This window comes from Suncus etruscus, chromosome 6 (genome assembly GCF_024139225.1).
Source record: "Suncus etruscus isolate mSunEtr1 chromosome 6, mSunEtr1.pri.cur, whole genome shotgun sequence".
NCBI lineage: Eukaryota > Metazoa > Chordata > Mammalia > Eulipotyphla > Soricidae > Suncus > Suncus etruscus.
The window spans coordinates 136,812,669-136,823,650 of record NC_064853.1 but is presented as its reverse complement, the minus strand read 5'-3'; positions in this window follow the sequence as shown (position 1 = coordinate 136,823,650).

Here is a 10,982-nt window from a genome sequence, read left to right as displayed (position 1 = left end):
GTATATATATGGGTCCTAATGACATCTGAAGTGCTGATAGATCAACTCAACAAATTGCACACTACTCACACTTATTCTTCTTGTCATTTGTTGAAGACAGACAAATAAGGAGAACAACCCCAGCCTAATTTCTCAACATCTTTCAAGGGGGCTCTAACTATAGTGATTCACACCCAGCACAACAAGAATAGAAATAGTAGAAAAATAGAAAATGGGAAAAATTTGTAGAAGCCCACCAAACTCAATGAATAAAAAAACAATATTATCAAAGACATAAACAACAGCAGTAAATGCTCATATATTATCTTTAGTGACACTAATATGTTTAATGATTTCAAATAGATAATAGCACAGGTAGAGAGAAAATCACATGAAAGTATGAAACCTTGGGGCCGGGAAGGTGGCGCTAGAGGTAAGGTGTCTACCTTGCAAGCGCTAGCGTAGGACGGACCGCGGTTCGATTCCCTGGCGTCCCATATGGTCCCCCCAAGCCATGGGCAATTTCTGAGCGCATAGCCAGGAGTAACCCCTGAGCGTCAAATGGGTGTGGCCCAAAAACCAAAAAAAAAAAAAAAAAAAGAAGGTATGAAACCTTAAGTAAAAAACTACTATAGTCAAAAATGAACGAAAATAAAGAATGTGATAGGTAATATTTTTAAAAGTCCATAGAAGCTCTAAGCAGAATAATATCAAAAACTGGGCAAGAAGATCAAGAAATTCCAAGATGAGAAGGAAAAAATTGCTTTTAAACAGAAGGTAGACAGTAGTCTGAAAAGAAATAAAAAGCATACAAGAGAATGAGTTCAAGTCCAAAACAAGATATCAAATTATCCAAATTTTTCAAGAACATGAAAACAAATATGATAAAGGAACAATATTTAAAGAAATCATCAATAAGAATTTTCCAGAGTTGAGGAAAAAAGTTTCAACTAGGAAAACTCCAAGACACATTATACTTAAAATGACCAAATCCAAAGATAGATAACAGATTATTGAAATCAGCAAGGTAAAAAAAATGGACTTGTATACAAAAGAAATACCATAAGATATAGAGTAGATTTACCAAAGGAGAATTCACAAGTCAGAAAAAATATGAAGGGAAATAGTACCTATGTATATTACCTATACATAGTACAGCTATAGTACTTATTACTCAACAAAATGAGCACCTCACCAAGAATATTCTATCCTGCTAGATGATAAATTATATTTTTGCAATAATAGCATTATTTCTTCTATAACTTACATAAATGTTCACTAGTATTTTACATTTTTAACATACATCAAATGTGTGTAACTTACAGTTCACTCAATATTTTTCTGACCACACCAATAAAAGCTAGATATCAATTATACAAATAGGTTTCAAATAGCCACAAAGAAGTAAAAATTAAGGAATCAAAGTTTCAAGAGGCAGCATTCTGGTCATTGATATTACTTTTATTTGATTGTTAATTAAAGTTGAGTACATTAAAACAGGAACCATACTTAAGGGAAAATTGTAGCTTAAATAATAATCATTATGGAAAATTAACATCATTAACACATTAGCACAAAAAATTAAGAATAGAGTAAAATAAGAACAGAAATAAATGCAGTACTATAAAATGTACAACAGAGAATCTGCAAAGTCAAAATTAGTTTTTAATTATTAAGAAAAGGTATTAAATTTGTGCACTCCTGTAACTATAGATTTAAAATCAGAAAATAATTATAAATACTTATAAACTTATATTTGAAAATCTTATAATTTTATAAAATTATATTTTATTATAGGAGACATTAAACCAATAAAAATATTTTCTTAAATTATAAAATATTGAAACCTTTATCCCCAAGATTATGAATGAGATAAGGAAGATTTTTCTGGTTGTTGTTTCTATTATTACAAGATTCACATTTTGAATTGTACTAGTGATCCAAGCTATTCCAGTGAGACAAGAAAAAGAAAAACAAGGAAAAAAAGAGATGCAAATTTTATCCCTCAGAAAACATAAGTGTATACATAAATAATTGTATATAAATTATATATATAAAATATAAGTGTATACATAAATAATTCAAAATTATCAAGAAATAAGGTTTTAGAATTGCAGTGATAAGATTGATAACTCAAGGTCATTATACAGAAATAAAATAGGTAGAACAAATGAAAAAATAAAGTTTTAAGTGATCACATTTAAAATAACAAAAATCAAAATTTAAATGATCAAATTTAAATACTCTACTAGTCGAGTATTTGTCTTCATTAACAATATAAAATTTAAAATAATATGCCCTATTTATGACTTAGAATATCTCAACTCTCTTTTTCTTGGTCTATAGATCAGTGGTAATCTGTAGCTAATACTATGAAAATATTTTTTGGAAAATGGAATAGTTAAGTTAAATATCTAAAACAATAATACAGGATTATTGTGAACTAATATCTTAATAAAACATAGTGCTATTCTAAAAACCAAGAATAGTCAAGACAATAAAGAGGATCAAAACTGTAAAGCTAGGGGCTAAATTTTATTCTCTCTACTCTCACCCTCATTCAAAATTTCTTTTTTTTAATATAATTTTTATTTTGATCATAGTGGCTTACATATTGTTGACAATAATATTTTAGGTACATATTTAATAGAATCAGGGGGGATTCCCATCACCAATTTGTCCTCCCTACACCTCCGTTTTTGTCCTACCTCCCATATCCTCTTCCCTCACTCCCAGGGCTGCTAGAATATGTGGTCCCCTCTGTACCTAGCCTACTACTTAGTAGTGTTGCACCTGTTTGGTCTTGGTGCCCCCTTATGTCCCCCTCTAACTGGGAGGCAGGACTAGCTAGTTCAAGTTACGTGGTTTTGTTTGAAGAAGAGAAAAGTAATAAACCAGGGTAAAAGTCTAATACGCCGAAAATAAGTTGAATTCTTCTAGAGGCTCTCATCATCGGTTTGAGAGACGAAGGAGAAAAAGAAAGTGAAACACTCCACCAGTGCAAAAAGAAGTGTCAAATATCCAGTGAGGACTCCAACAATAACGATAAGCACCACACACACACAAAAAAAAAAAACCGCCATGGTCTTGAGATAAGAAACATGGCAGAGCACATAAAGAAAGAAAAGGAAAGAAAAGAAAAGAAGAGAAAAAAATAAGTATAAATGGGGGCAACAACTTCAATAACCACACCAAAACAAAGAAATCGACCAAAAATAAATAGGTAAATAATAATAATTATAATAATAATAAATGAAGATAAAAATAATATATAAAAATAAACAATGTTTTGTGCTTTTTGGTTTTTTTTCCCTCCTGCCCTGGCACAGTAAATATTGGGGTCATTCGAAAAGGAATTCACTTGGCCTAAGAGATATGGGGTTTCTTCGCCCTTGGAGTATATTGTCATGGGATTAACTATAGACTCTGTTCAGGATCATTTACTCTCCCGGTGGTGCTTTTGTGGTGTTTGGAAGAGATCTGATTGTATCACCAGGATGGAGCAGAAGTCTTCTAAACACCCATTCAAAATTTCTATATTGCAACTTTAATCTTCAGTGTGACATATGGGCACAGGATCTAGGCAGATGTAATTAAAATGTAATGAAATTATGAAGATGGATCACAGATAAAGATAATCATTTGTGTTCTTTTACAAAGGAATCCTACAAAGGAATCACTTGTAAAAGAAAACCTCTTTTACAAAGGAGACCCTAGAGTTCTTGTTCTCACTCTAGATGTGAGAGTAAAGCAAAATGTTTTCTGGCTACAGGTCAAGGAAAAGTTCTCTCTAGGAGCTGAATTCACTGATACTTTGATCTTTCACACTTTTGCAGTCTCCAGAACTGTGAATACAACGAATACCTATTATGCTAGCTATCTGGTCTGTGATTGTTAGGTTAAGCAGTGCAATTAGATAAATGCATAAGACTTCTGAGATATCTGGAGCCCTTTCTTTCTATCACCCTTCCAATCTTTGAAGGTACAACACTAAAAGGAGTTGGGGATGTTTTCTCATGATATTTCCTATTCCATTCTACTCTTGTGGCTCTTTTATGGTCTTTAAATATAGAGGTAGGAAATGGTGTGATGGAAAGAGTCCCTTTGTAGACTTACTCCTGTCCCAGGGACTCTGGGTTCAGATGGATAAGACAGACCAGTGCTATTCACACTAGATTATTTGTGACGCATAGAGGTACAACAAGGTTCATAAAAATCATGGACTTTTGGTGGAGGTGATGGTGCAAGCAGTAAGACATCTGTCTTGCCCACACTAGCCTAGGATGGACTGCGGTTCAATGCCCCAGTGTCCCATATGGTATCTCAAGCCAAGAGTGATTTCTGAGCACATAGCCAGGAGTAACCCCTGAGCGTCACTGGGTGTGGCCCAAAAAACAAACAAACAGAAAATCAATGGACTTAGTTTTCAAGGACTGGAGCACCTGCCTGGAAAATACGGAGGCCCTAAAGCACTGCTGAGTAAGTGAACCAGGCTGTGCATAGGCTTCTGTGCCTTCTAACTATGGCTTTATTTTTATTACAATAATAAAAATAGCAATAGCAATAAGAATAATAATTATTATAAAACTAGTGGATTCAAAGAATGTCTCACAACTTTTGGAAAATGACTCTCAGGATTCAAAGCCAAGATTACGTATAGTAAATGCTAATTAACCTGCTCCCGCTTAGACATTAAAAAAAAAAACAGCAATAAGCTTTCTTGACTTTTTGACTGAAGGCAGAATTGTTCTGTTCTTCAGGTTTATATCATTCTTTAATTTTTTAAATTTATATTTTATGTTGTTTTCAATGACAAGGACAAGGTATTATATAGCAATTTCTTTTTTATTATATTTATTTTTAATACTATCTAGTTAAGCACGATGATAACAAACATGACTTCAAGCAGAACATAAAAAAAATAAAAACATCTGACCCCATCAAAAGTGTGGACAATTTCTGAAAGAAAAAATACAAAAGGTCTAAAGGCACATCAAAATGCTCCACATCACTAACCATCAGGGAAATGTAAATCAAAATAACAATGAGGTACCATCTTATGCCACAGAAACTGGCACACATCACAAAAAAAAAACAAGAACAATCAGTGCTGGCGGGGATGTGGGGCAAAGAAACGCCATTCTAGTCCACCCTTTATGGAAAACAATATGGAGATTTCTCAAAAAACTGGAAATTGAGCTTCTATATGATCCCTCTCCAAGAGACCATAAAAACACAATGCAACAATGCCTTCTGCACACCTATATTTATTGCAGCATTATTGACAATAACCAGAATCTAGAAACAACAAGATGCCCTACAATAGATGAGTGGCTAAATAAATTGTGGTATATACATATGGCATTATTTCTTTTTGCATAGGCACATAAAAAATGGGGAAATCTGTGTGGAAACAAGTTCTTATCTAATAGGGAAAAGAACACATAAATTTTATATCATAGCAGAGCCTTACACCCTAACTTGGCTTAGGCTTTAGAAGATCAGACATTGGCTATTCACCCCTGAACCTTGGATACCATCTATGGAATCAGCCTGGTTTTCTACATCAGCATCAGGAATCAAACTTCTACCAGGGAATGCCCTAAAGCTTCCCTGGCATCAACTTGGTCCAGAGTGGGTTTATATGATACCCTGACAACGTGGTAACAGCAACAACCTGCTTTCAGGGCAGGGTTTTCTGCATGACCATCTAATGGTGAAATGAAACCAGAAGATGCTCCGTGTCTCCCTGAATTCAACATAGAAACTGCACAAAAGTCAGTATCTCTAGCTACAGAAACCTGACTTTGCCAACCATGATTGTGAAGAGCTTTTCCTGGGAACACAGAGAAGAAAGTTGGGGTCAGACAACTTAGCATGCCTGGAGCCTATAGTTGGTCTTATGCCAGGATATGTTATAGGTAACATAATTTGGTCTCTTGTTGCCATGTCCAGAACTGGAAGCCCATCAAAGTAACCTAAGACAGGCACTCCACCCATTTTGCTCTTCTTCTTTTATTATTACAGAAAAGGGGGAACTGTGGGGAGCCTAGCTGATGGAACCTAGAACAAAGACACCTCAGTAATCCCTGACTTTGTCACCCACGTGACCAAAAGTGCCCATGCCTTGAGAACAAAGGAAATAGACAAATACTAAAGTAATTCAAAGCAGCCCAATACATCCAGCCAGAAAGAAAAATATAGAGCAACTTGCCTTTGTGTTAGCAAAAGGTTATTAGGAATACAGCTGATGTTTTATTTATGCTTGCTGAGTAAAATTTATAAGACTCTGTTTGAATCTTGTGCTTTCTATATAAACTCTTTTAGTATAAACATGTGCTCAGGTCTACCTCTTTGCCCCTCCCTATTACCTGCCCCAGCTTATGCTAATGAATGCTTGTAATTGTAATTGGTGGAAACACCTGTAACACTCTCTGATGTAATTCAGCCCTTAAAAGCTGATCACCCGACAATAAACTTCCCTTTTGAACAGCATGTGTCGTCTTGAGGGCTTCTCTTACTAACTTCTCAAGTTTTTCTTCACAGGTCGGTTCTGCTCGGGCAAACCCACGAATAACTAGCAACCTTCATTTCCACACCCCCGCGGGTCGGGGGTCCCCCACGGGAGGTTGCAGGTAAAGTCTCCCAGTCAGTCTATAGGCCAAAAGGACTTTCTACTTCTTCTATATTTTGTAGTGCCTATGCAAAGCCAAACAAAACAAAACTGTCACAGACACACTCACCTTATTTAATTTTATTTTTTATTCCTTATCTTTTGAATTGGGGCTCCCAATTTTTTTCATAGAAATTTGGGACATGGATTACTTCATTTTTACCATATATTCCTGCATTTTTCTATAAAACTAAGGAGAAAGGAACAAAGAAATGTTGGGGGCTGGGGACCAAGTGGTCTTGGATGCATTTGCGGGAAAATAAATATGTATAGAACTAAATATTTAAGCCAAAGTCAAAGATAGTAGAATCAGGGGACCTAAACTAACTATTTAAACTTAAAGGGTCCTGCTAAGCTGGCAGGCCAGTGTGCAAAAGGTGGAGGTATAGGATGCAGTCTGGGTCCATTGGTAGAGAGAGATTGACACTGATGGTGGGGGCCCACACCCACTTTGTATTTGAAGTTAAACTATGAAGGACTCCTTAAATCACAATTGCTTCAATAAAGTAAAATTTAAAAAAGAAATTGTGGCATATACATAATGGAATACTATGCAGTCATCAGGAAAATGAAGTCATGAAAATTTCCTATACATGGATGGACATAAAAACTATTATGCTGACAATAGAGAAAAGGGCTGGCAGGACCAGCCCATGCTTTAAGGCTTACCACAAAAAATGATAAGTGCAGTTACACTAACAACTATCATGACAATGGTAGTGGGTGAGAGAAATAGAATATCTGTCTTGAATACAAGTAGGGGGTGGGAGAGAAGGCAGAAGGGGGGCATTTGTGTGGGAATGTTGCACAGGTAGGTGGGGGTATTCTTTTTTATGACTGAAAATGGGGGTATTCTTTTTTATGACTGAAATCCAACTACATGTTTGTGATCATTCATATTTAAAGGAACTCTAAGAGAACTTCATGAACAGACACAGCTTAGGTAACTCATTGCCTTAAAACCAGTTATGCAAGAGTCCAGAGTTTCTCTAAAGGACAGGACAAACTTCTCAACATGTACCATGAGTATGGTACTTCTTAATGACACATACAGCTTTTCTACACTAAATTAAGAAAGCTATGTTTACTAAGACTGCTAAAGGATTTTATACATTTCAATAATGAATTAGTAATATTTAGGGCCACACTCAACTGTGTAAATGGCTTATTCTTGTCTCTGTACTCAGAGATCACTCTTGACAGTGCTTCGGAGACCATATGAGATGGCAAGTATTGACCCTGGGTCAGCTGCATGCAAAGACGACACACTGTCTTCTGTACTATCACTTTGGCCTCAATCAATGTCTTATATTGGTTAAAGTTATTTATCAAAGAATCATAAAAATTAACTGTTATTAATTTATTTTCTGATATTTTCATTTGTCATTTCTTTAATCTTTATTGGAGAAAGTAATGTGAAATAAATTCTTGATACGTTGTCAAGGGGGCATGGGAAGGAAGGAAACCTGGAATGTCTGTGGAGAGAGGGAAACACTGATGATGAGAATGGTGCTGAAACATTTTATGCCTAAAACAACTCTTTTATTAAAAACTTTATAAATCACAGTATTTTATTAAACAACATTTAAGGAGCAAAAGCTATAAGTTCTGGTAGGGAGGTAGAGGGCATGAAGGAAACCTTATCCACTGTTGGTAAGAACATCAAATGATGATACCTCTTGAGAAAATAATATGGACCTTTTTTAAAAACAAAATTTAGCTCCCATATTACCTATCTTACTTCTTGGCATCTGTCCTATAAACCCAAACTCACCATTTCACAAAGATATTTGTTTTCCTATGTTCACTGAACCAGCAATCACAATGGATATTTATTTATAAATAAGATTTCCCCCAGATAGGACACATATATTCTCAGATGCTTCCCAGGAACTTAACAGAATGAGATGGTTAGTGAATTGTGTAGATTTCTTTTGGAAACATTTTATTCCAGCCTGGTCATATACCAATGTGACACTTTTCTTTCCTGTAATTTTAATGTCAAGTCAATCTGGTTGAAGTGGTGGAGAGAAGCTGGGAAATAGGTGATTTCTACTATCGGGGCTTGAATATAGAAGAATATCTCTGTTCAGAGATTTGTGTTCCCTGCTGTTATGAGTGCAGGATGAGCTGAGGATATAGTAATCTAGGTCAAAACAACCTGTCTTTACAAAATATCTAGGTTAACAGTGTCATAAGCATTGCAACAACTATCTTTACATATTTTCTGATTTAATGATGCCATATACCTTGTGACCATTGCTTCCCCATATGTTTTGGTTGCTGTAATGCCTAAGCAATGTAAAGCTATATTACCCACATTGTTTCCTGCCTAAAGTTTGCTCTGTTCCTACCTTTAATAATACCATAGAAGTCTAATGCTCTGACATTACTTCTTCCCTGAGAGTGGTCTGCGGCTCACAGTCTTCCTCCTTTTTCCGACTCCAGCCTCAAAGGCTATGGGCTGGAAGAGACCTTTACCCACCTTTGCATTGGCCTCGTCAGGAGGACCCCTGCCCGAGCCCAACAGCTTGACAGTCATACCAAAGAACCCTATAGAACAATATTTTAATTCAAGTGGCACTATGTCTTATAGTTTGACATAGTGTTTTGTCTTAAAATAATTATTAAATACTGTAGTTGTGTCAAAAAAGCTTGTCAGAAGGTCCATATAAAGCAAAGTAGGCATTATAAAGAGTCAATCATTTTTCTAGTCTTGTATTGAGAATAATATTTGCCACTGGCTTGTGGTAGATGGCCTTGACTATATTGAGAAAAGTCCTATACAGTCCCATCTTGAATAGTTTGTTTGTTTTTTTTTTATCAAGAATGGGTATTGGACCTTACTGAATGCTTTCTCTGAAGCTCTCACCACTCCTATTTAAATAGTACTGGAAGTTCTTGCCATAGTGATTAGGCTAGAAAAAGATATCAAGGGCATCCAGATAGGAAAGAAAGAAGTCAAGCTCTCACTGTTTGCAGATGACATGTTACTATATTTAAAAAACCTGAAGACTCTACCAAAAATCTTCCAGAAACAATAGAATTATATAGCAAAGTGGCAGGCTAAAAATTGACATGCAAAATCAGTGACCTTCATATATAACTATAACGATAAAGAAGAAATGAACATTTAAATAAACAATCCCATTTAAATTAGTGTCACACAGACTCAAATATCTTGGAGTCAACTTAATTAAAGATATGAAGGGCCTATACAAATAAAACTAAAAAACCCAGTTTCAAGAAATAAAAGAGGACACAGAAAAATAGAAGCACATACACTGTTCATAGATTCAGAGGGTTAACATTATTAATATATCAATACTCCCCAAATTTAATGCAATACTTCTAAGTGTACCTATGGCATCCTTTATAGAAGTGGATCAAACACTCCTAAAATTCATTTGGAACAATAAACACTCACAAATAGCTAGAGAAATCTTTAGGAAAAGAAACATGGGAGGCATCACTTTCCCCAACTTTAAATTGTATTACAAAGCATAGTCATTAAAATATCATGGTCTTGGATAGACAAAGACCTGCAGATCAATGGAATAGATTTGAATACTCAGAGAATGTTCCCCAGACATACAATCAATTAATCTTTGATAAAGGGGCACTAAATGAAACATGGAGCAAGGAAAGCTTCTTCAAGAAGTGGTGTTGGCACAACTGGTTAGCCACATCCAACAAAGCAACTCAGACTTCCATCGAACACCATGCACAAAAGTCAAATCCAAATGGATTAAAGACCTGGATATTAGAAATAAAACCATAAGGTACATAGAACAACATGTAGGTAAGAAACTCCATGACACTGAAACTCAAGGCATCTTTAACAAGGAAACATTATTCTGAAAACAAGTGGAAGTCGAGATAAACAAATGGAACTATATTAAGCTGAGACACTTCTGCATCTCCAAGGAAACAGTGACTAGGATACAAAGACTACCACAGAATGGGAGAAATTATTTACCCAATTCCCATTATATAAGGGCCTAATATCTAAAATATACAAGGTACTGACAGAACTTAACAAGAAAAAAACATCTAACTCCATCAAAAATTGGGGAGAAGTGGACATACAAATGGTCAAAAGACACATGAAAAAATGCTCCACATCACTAATCATTAGAAAGATTCAAATTGAAACAACCATGAAGTATCATATCAAGCCAAAGAGACTAGCACACATCACAAAGAACAAGAAAAATAATTACCAATGGGGCTGGATGGCGATGGATGGAGGCCTTTGTGCTTAGGCCCCAGCCACATGGCTTCATCTCCCATCCAGCCGGCGCGCGGTCCCAGGTTCAGGTGAATGGCG